The sequence below is a fragment of the Propithecus coquereli genome, unplaced genomic scaffold, assembly GCF_000956105.1.
Source record: "Propithecus coquereli isolate 6110/MARCELLA unplaced genomic scaffold, Pcoq_1.0 Scaffold409, whole genome shotgun sequence".
Classification (NCBI taxonomy): Eukaryota; Metazoa; Chordata; class Mammalia; order Primates; family Indriidae; genus Propithecus; species Propithecus coquereli.
The window spans coordinates 66,188-78,876 of record NW_012149830.1 but is presented as its reverse complement, the minus strand read 5'-3'; the positions used below and the strand labels follow the sequence as shown (position 1 = coordinate 78,876).

Sequence of the window (12,689 nt, the reverse complement as noted above, 5' to 3'; positions counted from 1 at the left end):
CTCTGTCTCAAAAAAAAAAAAAATGTGGTACCATATGTCCACACAATGAAATATAATTCAACAATAAAAATGAGCTGGCAAGTCATGAAAAGACACGGAGGAACCTTAAATGCATATTGCTGAGAGAAGGAAGCTGGTCTGAAATGGCTACGTACTGTATGGTTCCAACTATGTACATGACATTCTGGAAGAGGCAAAACGACACACACAGTAAAAACATCAGGGACTTGAAGGGAGAGAGGGACCAATGAACAGATGGAGCACAGGGGGTTTTGAGGGCAGGGAAACTACTATTCTCCATGATACTGTACTGGTGGACACGTATCCTTATACATTTGCTGAAAACCACAGACGGTACAACGCCAAGAGTGAACCTTAATGCAAACTATGAATTTTAATTAATAACATATCAGCATTGGCACATCTATTGTAACAAACATGCCACACCAATGCAAGCTGTTAATAATGGAAAATTGGGGGAGGTAAGGAGATATATGGGAACTCTCTGTACTTTCCACTAAATTTTTTCTGTAAACCTAAAACTGCTCCAAAAACGAAAAAAAAAAAAAAAATGTAAAGTGCTACCAAATGCAATGAAAAAAATTTTCATCTTTGAATTTTCTTCTCTACAGAAAAAAACAATACCACCCCCATCTTCATCAATGGGAACGAATCTTGCCGTACCACGGACACTATGTTTGTGTGAGGTGTCATACCCTTCGGCAGGCTTTTGTGTCAGTTCACCATAGGATCCCATCGTCGCTGTTTGCTAAAGGAGGAATGCGCGTACTGTTCATGCCTTTATTCCCCTAACGTCCACTCCGTCCCCACCACGTGGCCCTCCCTGGGGACACAGCTTAGTGCAGAAGACTGAAAGGCCAACAAATACTGGCCCCCGATTCTTTTTCTTCGGCGCAGGTATCACAATTTGAATCTGTGTATTTATTTCTCTGTTTATTTGTTAATCTCGGGAAGGTCCTTGGGGAGAAGGGTCACCTCTATTTTGCTGGCTCTGAATAGTCTGCGCGTGTTGCACAGTGCACGGGATGAATCCCGAATGAGTCAGACAGTGGAGCTAATAAACGCTGGGACTCTACAAAGAACAGCGGGAGCAAAAAGAAGACGTGGCAGAGATCTCGCTCTGCGGTCATCCCAGGGGGCTTCGAAGAGGAGAGTCTGGTGGCGGGCTTAAAGGGAAAAGGAGGGACTTGGTAGGCAGAAGGCAGGCACTGCAGGAAAAGAACTGTCCTCCCAGAAGTGCCAGAAAGGAAAAGGCCTCAGAGGCCATCTCTCTACTCCAAATTTTAGAACTGGAAACTAACTCAGAGAACTGTGCTTGTTAGACAGGAAGGAAACTGGCCTGGGCAGGTCAGTTGCTGCCTGGAGGTCACAGCTCCTGCCCACCAACTTTGGGCAGAGCTAGGAGACAGGGACACACACACACACACACATGCACACACACGCACGCACGCACGCACACACACGACACACACACACACACGCACACACACCCCAGTGACAGACACGCGCACACACGCACACACACGACACACACACACACACGCACACACACCCCAGCCTGGCCCGGGAGCTGTGGCAACAGCAAAGCCCACCTGATTCCCAAGCTTTCACTAAAGTAAGGCTAAGGAGAGCGGAAATGATCACAGACTGCCCCCGTCTCTGCTATAAACATCCCTGGACATCCAGGGACCGGGAGTGTGGCCAGAAATCGCCAACCCAAAGTCAAAATGTCTCTAAGGTCAAATTTCCACATTCCATCCCACTACATATTAATTATTTTTAAATTAAAATAATACTTTTTTCCCACCCCTAGCGATACTCTCCCAGAAATGTCTTCCAGAAAAATTAATGCTCAGGATTGTACAAACTCTAGTTTCCTGTGATCACAGTAGCGGTAGCCAATGCTTATATAACACCTTACCTACAGTGTCACTTGTGCAGTCCCCACCACGATGCTGCAGGATGTTGCCAGCACCCCCACTGTACAGATGTGCCCCAGCACACTGCAGGGGCGGCCCCGCCCCGCAAACAGAAGCACGAGGGTGATTTAGCTCTTCCACTTAAACACTTTTTCTGCAGTCTCGATGCCATAGAGAACACGAGGCGTGAGTCTGGAATCAGACTCCACAGCTGACCACCTGTATGATTTGGGCCTGGTCAAATTTCCCCACTCCCTGTTTCCTCCTCTGTATCACTACAACAGAGGAACTGTGATAGCAGTGTGAAAATTCCAAACACAGTATCTGGCACACAGTAGGCCCTTGAAGGGAAAAAATAAAACAAACCAAAATCTGTATTTTAAACCAAACTGGTCTCTGAACTCCTGGAGAACTTTGCCACACCAGAAGGGAGAAACAGGAAAGTTCCAAAAGAAAAAGCGACCCAGAGGACTGCAGGCTCTGCTGATGAATGAAGCCTGGGCCTGGGCTGTCGGCCAAGGCCGCCTGGGCCAAACCATAGGGCAGGAAACCGCACGCTTCCTCCTCCTGCAAGAACTCAGAGAGGAGCTTCCTCAGCTGACCCCACCCGCTTCCCAGAGAACGCTCCAGAACATTCCATGCTAGGCCAGGAGATACCAAGAGCAGGCCACTGGGGGGCCCCTCCCATCTCCACCCAGCCCAGACAGGAAAAAGAGGCCCCTCCCTTTCCAGGCCTCCACGCACAACCTCTGACCTGCACCCCTGTCCAGCACCCACTGCCTCCCCACAAAGAGACTAAGGCACGGCTCATCCACCTCATACCTGCCTCCCTCCAACTTCTTCTCTAGGCTGCCCACAGAAGCCAGCAGGAGATGGTCTGGGTAGCGGGGTTGGTCGTCCTTGGCTACGGTTCTAGTTTGGCCTCTTGTACTCTCTTTACTGATGCTACTGATCATCTGCCCCCAGTCCTAGTACCCATCACAAATAAATGGGACTCTACAAGGACAGTCAACAACCACTCCCTTCCTCAAGCACCTTCAGTGGCTCCCACTACCTTCTGAATTCAGTCCAGAGTCCACACCCTGAGACTGATGGTCCTCCACAATATATTAAATAGTTCAAACCCACCCTGCATTCCCTACAGGACTCATCCGTTGCTACCACAATGGATTACACCCACATTTCTGGGCCTGTAAGTCCAGACTCACAGTCCTCTCTCTACCTAGCTCGGTCCTATTCCTCACCCACCCCACCCGACTCTTTCATGAGCCCTTCCTTTTCTCATCCCTAAACTCCTCTAGCACACTCTTCCCAAACCTCAGGCACTCGCAGGCCACCTGCCATTTCCACACAGCTCCCGCACTATTCTTTACTTAATATTTTCCTTTGAATCAACTCACTCTTTTACTTAATCAAATTAATTTTCAAAGGAACCTGTATAGCTCCACCATAGACAGAAAACCATACCATTTACCATAAATAGAGGACAACTGAAAAACAAAAACAAAGTTATTTTCTAATACACATGAAAATAGACTGTTATTAAAATATTTAAATGCTCATCTGTACACCACATAAAATCCTCTCACACTCTAAGAGACACTGCCTTGACACTGTATTTTTGCCTCCTTTGTGGCCCTTGGGCTCTTCTGGTCCTGTCTCACAGTTATCTGGGGACTTGTCCAGGCTGACCCCAAATGTGAGTACCTGGGGGGCACAGATCCTGCAGTCCCTGTTCCAGTCCTACACACAGCATGACATGCAATAAAAATATTTATCACACAGAATGTTCCAATTTGCTCAGATATATGGCCCCCAAGGCCCATCTGCTGCTCGAATTTCTACCAAAACACATGACCCCTCTGCCCAGCACCCCCAAATCCATCTCTGTCCACTGGGGTGTTTCAAATGATGGTGCCGAAGGAACATAGCAACTGTCTGAGGTGGCACCAGGAGGCCCTTGGCCCTTCTCCAATCCCTGCTGCCTCTTCCTCAAAGCAGCAGGACCTGGGGCAGCCTGGAAAAGCAAGTTTCCAGTCAATGATTAACCAAACACTCTCCCAGGACAGACACAAACCCTTTCCCGGAAGTTAGTGAAGTTCTAGGAAAATCTCTGCCTGAACTGGGCCCCTGGCATCTTCCCTGTCTTTGGAGCCACAAGACCCAGAAACACCTACCGGGAACCAAGGGGCTTCGACCTGGACAAGGCCCTGCCGGAGCCCCGCACAAGAGGAGGAAGTCACTCTCCCTCCCACTGGGTGACCCGAGGTGCTCCAGATGACATACATCTGAATCACCCAGACTTAAGTCAATAAGTGGCAGCCACAGGGCAGGCCCAGCTGGAGCCAAAGCAAGGCCTGGATTCTCCTCTGTGGATGGAAGCCCGGCCACGGCCACCCCGCGTCCAGTCTGCTTGTGACCAAGGCCCCTGGAGACGCAGTCTTCTAAGACAGAACAGAGGCAGGGCATTTCCTATCAGAGGGAGGCCCTCTTTGGGAATGTTTGCATTCTTTTTGGTGTTATTTGTTTAGTTTGGCCGCTTTTATAAATTTCAAGGATTTTTTTGTTAGAGCACATTTTTCTGGAAAGGTATCCAAAATATTCATTACGGGCAGTGGTGACGCACAGGGCGTCAGCATCTCATAACTTCCTGAAGTTCCAGCCACGGGTGTGGCTCCTCAGGAAGAAGGTAAACTGAGGCATAAATAACTTGATGGACGCTGTAAACGGAACTGCCTCCAAAAGTACCTCAAGGAGAACAAAGGTAATGAAACGAGTCCTTGAATAGCCAGGGAGCACTTACATCCTGACATCCGCCTACAGACGGAAGGAAGGTGACATAGATCTCCTTGTTGACCTTTTCACAGTGCAAACAAGCTAATGACGGAAAAAACTGCTTTGGTGATTTAAAATAAATAAATCAATCAATCCCACCATTATTAGCAACCTCCCCCAGGAGAAATGGTGTCCGAGAGAGAGACGGATATAATCACTCAGAGGTTCTCAAACCGGGTTCCAAGGAGCCCCGGGGATGTCAGGGGCCTCTTCAAGACTGCAGGGGTAGAAGTAGGGGGCTGGGAACAAGGCGGGGGTATTCCAACTCAACCCAAACAACGTGGCTTTTGTCTTCACATATCAGGCTTCTGGGTAAGATTTCATTTGAAGAAAAGATTACACATTAAAAATGTTGCGATGGGTTGATATGTGCTGCTGGTCAGATCGAAGGGGAGGATGTGACGAAGTCGTCTCCGAGTTTGCGGGAGGCGGGGCCACGTACCCAGGTGTGCTAGGAACCAGCTGGTCCTTCATCCTGCTTGTGTGCTCTGCGTTCAGTAGCAGCGTGGAACAGCCTCCTTTGCGAGGGTCCAGCCTGGCCACTTTGCCCTCTTCCTGGCAGGGCTACAGGCCAGATAGACCAAGTTCAGAAACTGCAAGTGACACCAAATTGAGCCAAGCCTTGAGCCAAGTCAAGCATCCAGAAAGAGAGACATGAACCCAGCAGGGATGGGGGCCCAGTGTAGACACCAGAGCTTGGAAAAGCCAGCTCTAGGATGCACCAAACAGGAAGATGTGAAGAGGCCTGAGTGTTCACACTGTGCACAACCAAGAGCTACGGGAACACTGCAACTCTGCCTCCTGAGTCCAGGCAGCTGTGCACTCACAGACGGGGGCGGAAATCCCACCAGCTTTAGTAAAGCAAAGGCCAGGGCCCCTGCTGGCCTTTTGGAATGGACACACATCTTGTCTACCAGCACTCCTTTCCTTGGGAATGATTCTTCCTTCCAAACAAAGTAATCACACCCAGTCCTCGGGACAAGAGAAACCAGCCCCTTTTTCCTCTTCCTCGTGGGTGAACGTGATTAGGGCTGACCAACTAGAATATCCCCAGCCCCTGAGTGACTGGCTCGGGGCAGCGCATGGGACCCAGGCCCAGACATACAGAGTCCTCGCTGGGCTCTTGCCACAGTTGCTGGGAAATATACCCAACATCTGTGACAACAAGCTGTGTGAACAATATTGGCTTGTGATGGCCAATGGCCATTCTGCTCCACTTAGAAACAGCCTGTTTGCAAATGCAGCTCAGTAACGCTGAGAGTCAATAATCCCAATGGCATCATCGATGGCTGAACCCAGCCAAGCCTGAACCACTGTTTCGATCCCCAAATTGTCAGGCCCACAGATTCCCCTATTTGCTTAAGCTAGTTTGAATCGTGTCCTTGTCATCTGCTATCAAGAGCCCTGAGTAAGCCACTTGCCCAGAATTGGAAAGGAGTGAGAATGCACCACACATGCTAAATTCGTTGGGCCTGATGCCTTAACAGACACAGCCTAAGTTCTGGCGGTACGCCTTCTGCCCCTGTTCCTGCCCACCCCTTTGGAGGCCTGTGCCAGCCCCAGTCTGGCCCAGAGACCCCCACGGCGGCAGCTGCTTTCCTTTAAAGCACCCAGTGTTCATTCCGAGGCCGACTTCGGTTCCTTTGCGGTAGCTGTGTGGCCCAAAGGGAGCCTCTCCACCGCAGGCATCTTCTGTGGCCCCCGTTTGGTGTGGCAGCCTCTGCTGTCTGCCACCACGTGGGACCTGCTCCCGCAGTGTTCACCCACTTGTTCCCAGGTCCTCCCAGACCCTGGCCGGTCTCCCAGGTTCCACATTCAGGCTTTGTCATCCAGCTCTGATCCCTCAGGTTTGCTGATCTCCCAGACTAGTGCAACCAGAAAGAACATGGGAAGGAAGCCTCACGTGCTGACACGAGAACCTTCAGCTTTAACGCGAGGGGACTGTGCACCCATTAGCATCCGCCAATCCAGCATCAGCCTGTGATCCAGGGGCCTCGAGCAACAGGGCTCTATCCCTGTGACATCACCTCACTCTCTGGTCAGAGCTCACCAGATGGGTATGAACATGAAAGCAGGTACCAAACTGCTTCATAAATCCACAGGTAAGATTTGCAAGGAGGAGGCAACAAAAGATAAACTGAATGACGCATACATGAAACAGAGTAATTTGGTAATGAAACAGGAAATAAAAAGTCCCTAGCTAAGTGACAGAAAACACTTTAAAAAGCTCAAGAGGAAGGAAATGAGGGAAATAAATCTATAACTGCAAAATAAAAGCATGAAAAGAAGCTATGCTCAAGACAAAATGTTCCAATGTGATAAATACATATTTTATTTTAATAGAAACATGTTGGCAGCGGTGCACCGTGAACTGGCTACACAAAGCCTCGCTGGAGCGTGGTCCCCAAGGGCCAACAGGGACAGGACAGGCAGGATATAAACTGAGTCAGGGAGCAAAAGCTGAGCATTCTCCCTGGGCCTACCTGGTTCTGCCAGCTCTTCTCTATGCTGCCCCTGCAGGCCTGAGGCCCCTCTCGCCCCCTCCCTGCTCCACTGAAATCTGTCTCTCCCTCAAGCACACAATGGGCCTCTGGGCAGCTGGCTCGGCCCTGCCTTTCCTGGTGTAGCTGCTCCTCCCTGCCGCTGCCCTCAGAGCACTCCAAATGAACAGGCTCTTCTCCCCTCTAGTTCCACCTCTGCCTTCGCTCCTGCGACCCCTAAGGCCCCAGATGCCCCTCACTCTACCCCATCTTGGAGGACCCAGCTTGCCTCTTCCTTCTGGAAAGAGCCTCTCCCTCTCCAAAGTCCCTTTCCTTCAGCACTGAGCATTTGCCACCTTATGTTGTATTTATTTATGTCTTTATCTTCTACTGGGCAAAGTCTGCATCTGCTTCATCTTTGTACCCTCTTTTATTCTTTCACTCATTCAGTCCAAAAATGTTAATTGAGCACCTACTATGGGCCAGGCCCCATGACAGGACTGAGGATACAACAATGGACAAGACAGACACTGTCCCTGCCATTTTGGAAAAAGAAACACTGAACGAACATATATAAATATGTCAGGACAAGCTGTGATAAAGGCTATGACAGAAAGAGTCTGGCGTGGTGGTGTGCACCTGCAGTCCCAGTTACTCAGGAGGCTGAGGCAGGAGGATCGCTTGAGCCCAGGAGTTTGAGGTAGCAGTGAATTATGATCTCGCCATTACACTCCAGCCTGGGTAACAGAGCAAGACCCTATCTCTAAAAAAAAAGAAAAGGGAAAAAAAATGAGAAAGGTTTGGGGTGATATAATATACGAGCATCGATGCAGATGGAAAAGTCGGGGAAGGTGTCTCTGAGAAAGTGACATAAAAATGGGACCAGAGGGTGAGTATAGTGAGTCAGGCATACCTTTTAGGTACATAATAGGTGTTTGCTAAACACTTGTGGAACAAATGAATGAGTAATGGGTCAGAAAACCCTAGTGTGGAACCCCGTGTCCCTCCAGACACAACTTCTCCACCTCTCATCACCCTGATGGGTCATTCCAACTGGCACCTAGAGGAGTTCTACAGCCAACACACTTCTTATGGACAACAGGATGTATCCACCTGCGTCATCCTTGCAGAGGTGCTTGCCAGGACTTAAGGTGACTCTCCACTCAGGATCCCCTTACGACTTCCCTGATACTGCCATCATCCATCTCTGCCCACCCCCACTGCAAGAACAAGCAGGTTTTGTCTCGCATGCAGACTCCAAACCACTGGCAATGGCTGCCTGGAACACCACACTTAGAAGGCCTGTCAGGCTGCCTCTGGGCTTAGTGGGAAAGCACTGTGATTGATTAGTGATGTCTGCCACTGGAGCAGGAACAGAGAGCAGCAGCACCTGGGCTATGTATTCTCCTTGTCACTCAGGGTCCCACAAGTGACCACCTAGGCAAGAAATTTCCTTCAGATCTAATGGCCTGGAGAGCGTTCAGCGCCTGGGATCCTTTTCCTTATGGGCCACGTGAACCATTTCACTAATATTTTTTTCCCTGCCTTGACTGCTCATTAGCTCAGAGCTAAATGTGTGCTTCAAATACAGTAAACTGTGTATAGCTGTAGGGCCTGAATATGGAGTCCAATTCTACCCCTGGTTTTAACCTTCTAGTTAATCTATATTTTTCCTAATCTTATTTTTATGAGCTTCTATTTAATTACATGTACACACACACGTATATATACATACATATATAATATACATATAGTTCTGATATATAACACCTACTTTATCTTTTTATTATAAATTTATTATATTTTTATTATATTTCTTATATAAAAGATACATGGAAAGATATATATTCTTATAGGTATCCTCAATTCCTTTATGGAACAAGATAAAGCAATAAATGGAGAGATGGATGGATGACGGGAAAAACAAGGAGGAATAAGACACAGTCTTTGCCTGAAGGAATTCAGCGTGCAGTTGCTGTCTGTCGTGAACAGAGTGTGGAATTAGACATCAGAAGTCAGGCTTTGAGTCCCAGCTCTTTCCAGCTCTGTGACTGTGAAGGGGAAAAAATTTCACACAGACCCCCCACTCGCTACCCCAGCCAACCCGAGGCTTTATCAACTATGAAATGCCTATAATACAATCTGCCTCACTTCCTTCACCCGGTGGAAACAGAAATTACACGGGGAGGTTCCGGACTGTGCTCGTCAGCACCAGCGCCGTGCGCGTCGCTGGTGTCATTAGTATTGGAAACATCACTCTAGGCAGCTCGCACATGGCCATAAATAATAAGACACCAAGCTGCACGGCCTCCTTACGAATGCTACAGGAATTCAAAGAGAAAGGAGCCGTCAGAACCCACATCTGCATTCAGAGTGTCCTTGTCCTCCTCTGATGTCTGAGAGCGGTGTCTGACGGAAGGACTTCAATCCCTTGCTTCTGCCAGCAGGAGAGAAAGCCCCAGCCAAGATCAATCCCCTCCTGAGGACTGGAAACAGCTGCCCCAGCACGAAGCAAAGGGCCTGGGGCTCCGGCACCCCCACCTCCCACCTCCCACCTCCCACCTCCCACCTCCCTGCAGTCTCCTGACCACACTGTCCCCTGCAGAAAGGCTGGCACAGCATGCGTCACCCGTGGGCCAGTTGAAAGAGGATGAGCCAAGGCTGGGAATGGAGGGGCGGCCATGTGGGCAGCTGGCCCTGCACGTGCCCCCCACCAGACTTCACAGACATCTCCCGCCCCCTCCCACCCCCATCCCGGTCCATTTATTCCGCAGTCGCCAGGGTTCCCAGGGACCTGAATCAGCACCACGGACTTTCAAACAGCAGGTGAAAACAAGATAATCACACTAACTGGGGTCCTTGTCAGCAAGTTTTTCAGGAGGGCATGGACCAGACCTTTCTTTTCTGTGGGAACTGACAGAATAGTAAGACTAATTCTAAATTCTGGAATGTTCCCTGCCAGTCAAGGTCTGAAAGTAAAGGCAAAAACGGGAGGGGCGATAGACAGTCACAGGGCTGTCTGCAAACCAGTTCCAGTGACAAAATAAGGTCTGGTATGGTTTATCCCTAGAGGCAGACTGATCCAAGGCAGAAGTTATCCAAAGGGAGTGGGGGACAACTTTGGGGATAGGTGACTTGGCATCCGGACTGACGTCCCTTTTCCCTGGCCTTCCTGCAGCTGCCCAGCCACCCTCAGGGAGGGCTCCAGAAGCCCTGAGTTTACACCGCAGCCAGCCCCCTGGGGTCCAGCCAACTCTTCCAAGGGTGCAACCAGGCCAAATCAGCACCAGGTCCCTCCCTTACGGATCTGGGAAATGGGGTAAGAGACTGTCTCGACTGTCCTCTGCAACAGTCAGATGCAAACTTAGAAGCATGGAGGGGCCATTTTCCCCACGTGGAAATGCCCAGTTAACAGAAACAGAAAGGTGGTCTGGGCAGAAAGAGAAAGAGGAGGGCAGCGGATAGAGACTGAAGCAGGCACGAGGCAGAAAGAGGGCCCCACTCCAGCACAAGTGCTCAGTTCAGCACACCTGCGGCCTGGGCGTTCGCATCTTCCTCAGCTTCAATGCCATACTCCAGGGTCTTGGCAATAAAGTCCCCCTTCTGTTCAGTCACTGTTTGCAAGCAGCCCTGGTTAGCCACAAGTCCTAGCTAGCCTCATTAATATGACATCCACTTCCCTACCACCCTCCCACTCCACAAGGACCCCTCAGGTCACACTGGGCTGATTAAGAATACCTGGGGATATTCAAATCAGCGGCTGGGGGAGTGAAAAGATGTTGGTGTCTGAGGGACCCAGGTCTCCATCCAGCAGGGACCTGGAGCAATAAACCTTCCTGAAATGCAAATTTCTCCCACGTCAGCTACTGCAGACACCTCCCCAAGTCCACGCCTGGTCCTCTCTAACCTGTTCTCACTAGAGTCACAGTGAGCTCTTCAAAATGCCAGCCCTGTCACAGAACTACTGGCTTGGAATCCCCCCGGTGGCTTCCTACTGCTCTTATTATAAAACCAAAATCTTCACTCCGGCCAACCTTGGGCCCTGTATTTCCCTCAATGCACCACTCTCTTTCCCCTCGGGGCCAGCAGGCACCTGACTCTTCTGCCCGGGAAATGCTTCCCCTATCCCTCTCCCCACAACCTCTTTTGCCTAATTAACTCCTTTTAAATGTTTTTGTTGTCAACACCATTATTGAGATATAATTCACAAACCATAAAATTCATTCTTTTCAAGTTTACAACTGGGTGGTTTTTAGTATATTCACAGAGTTGTACGACCATCACCACTATCTAATTCCAGAACACTTTCATCACTCCAAAGAGAAGGCCATTAGCAGTCACTCCATTCCTCCTTTCTCTGCAGCCCCTGGAAACCACAAATCTGCTTTCTGTCTTATGGATTTGCATATTCTGGACATTTCATATAAATGGGATCATTCAATATGTGGCCTTTTTTATTCACTTTTTTTCTTTTTGCTCCAATCTTCATTATTTCTTCCCTTGGGTTTAGTTTGCTGTTCTTTTTCTAGTTTCTTAAGGTGGAAGATTGTTGATTTGATGTCTTCTTTTTTAATATAGGTATTTACAGCTATACATTTTATAAGTTTTGGTAGGTTATATTTTTATTTTCATTCATCTCAAGGTATTTTCTAATTTCTCTTGTGATTTCTTCTTTGATCCATTGGTTATTTAGGAGTGTGTTTACTTTCCATACATTTGTGAATTTCCCAAATTTCCTTTAGTTACTGATTTCTAACTTCATTCCACTATAGTCAGAGAACTTACTTTGTATGACTTCAGTCCTGTTAAATTTATTGAGACTCATTTCATGGCCTAATATATGGTACCTCAAGGAGAACACTTGATGTGCACTCACGAAGAATGCGCACTCTGCTGTTGTTGGGTGGAGTGTTCCATGGATGTCTGTTAGATCTAGTTGGTTTACAGTGCTGTTCAAGGCTTCTGTTTCCTTGGTGATCCTCCGCCTACTTGTCCTATCCATTATTGAAAGTGGGACCTTTAAGTCTCCAACTATTATTGTTGGGATGTCTAAATCTTCCTTCATTTCCGTTGGTTCTGCTTCATGTATTTTGGGGGTCTGCTGTTAGGTGCATGTATGTTTATAATTGTTACAATTTCCTAATACATTGTCCCTTTTAACATAACCAAATGTCCTTGTTTGTCTCTAGTAATAATTTTTGCCTTAAAGTCTATTTTGTCTGATGTTTGTATAGTCACTCCACCTCTCTATTAATCACTGCTTGCATAGTACATCTTTTTCCATCATTTTACTTTCTACCTATTTGTGTCGTTGAAGCTAAATTGTGTCTCTTGTAGACAGCACATAGTTGGATCATATTTTTTTTAATCCATTCTGCCAATCTCTCTCTTTTTATTGGAGGGTTCAGTCCATTTGCATTTAACATAATTACCG

At 48.4% G+C, this 12,689-nt stretch overlaps 1 protein-coding gene across 1 annotated transcript in view; it reads right to left on the bottom strand.

Annotated features, from left to right (window-relative positions):
- The window catches only part of RPH3AL (rabphilin 3A-like (without C2 domains)), a 135,146-nt gene extending 130,979 nt beyond the window's left edge, over nt 1-4,167 (bottom strand). Inside the window, 1 exon segment of the mRNA XM_012653008.1 lies at nt 4,118-4,167. The gene's annotated coding sequence lies outside the window, so the exon portion shown is untranslated.
- Nucleotides 4,168-12,689: the final 8,522 nt, after the last annotated feature.